General features: G+C 24.1%; 1 protein-coding gene across 1 annotated transcript in view; it reads left to right on the top strand.

Moving 5' to 3' along the window:
- The window catches only part of Smp_094330 (putative abc transporter), a gene marked incomplete at both ends in the record, with an annotated part of 54,640 nt that overhangs the window by 35,337 nt on the left and 18,775 nt on the right, over positions 1–528 (top strand). The gene's annotated exons all lie outside the window — the stretch shown is intronic.

Genomic DNA, 528 nt, shown 5'->3' with positions numbered 1-528 from the left:
TCATAAACACTTGTATCTTCTGGATGATGGCTTTTGTGGTTCTCTAAGTTTTCGTTCTATACAGTAGAACTGTCTTGAAATTTGTATTAAAAATTCCTTCTAATCATATATATTATTTAATTAGAGGAAAAACTACAGTTTACATTGATTGTCATTTCATTTCAGAAAAAAAATCACAACATTATTATATTCATTAGTATCTATTTTGAAATTTTATCATTTTTTCCCAAGAATTGCAGATATATAATTTTTAGTTAGAATTATTAATAGATCACTATTACATACTTTATTCCCTTTAATTTGTTCTCAAAAATGAACTGATGATTCTTTTGAAGTATGAAAATTTCATAATATTACATTTTATTTATTGAGGTATTATCCTACTTGAAGGTTAAAATATAAGAACTATAGTTCTAAAGAAATCAGTAACATAGAAGAATTAGAGTATGAAACAGTTTCTCAATCAAAATTTAATGAAGATTAGTGAGTGAACTTGACTATTCAATTGAGATCAATTTTGAACTGTTT

The sequence above is a fragment of the Schistosoma mansoni genome, chromosome 1 (genome assembly GCF_000237925.1).
Source record: "Schistosoma mansoni strain Puerto Rico chromosome 1, complete genome".
NCBI lineage: Eukaryota > Metazoa > Platyhelminthes > Trematoda > Strigeidida > Schistosomatidae > Schistosoma > Schistosoma mansoni.
Note: the sequence above shows the minus strand (reverse complement) of the source record. Positions and strands in the feature narration are given on the sequence as shown.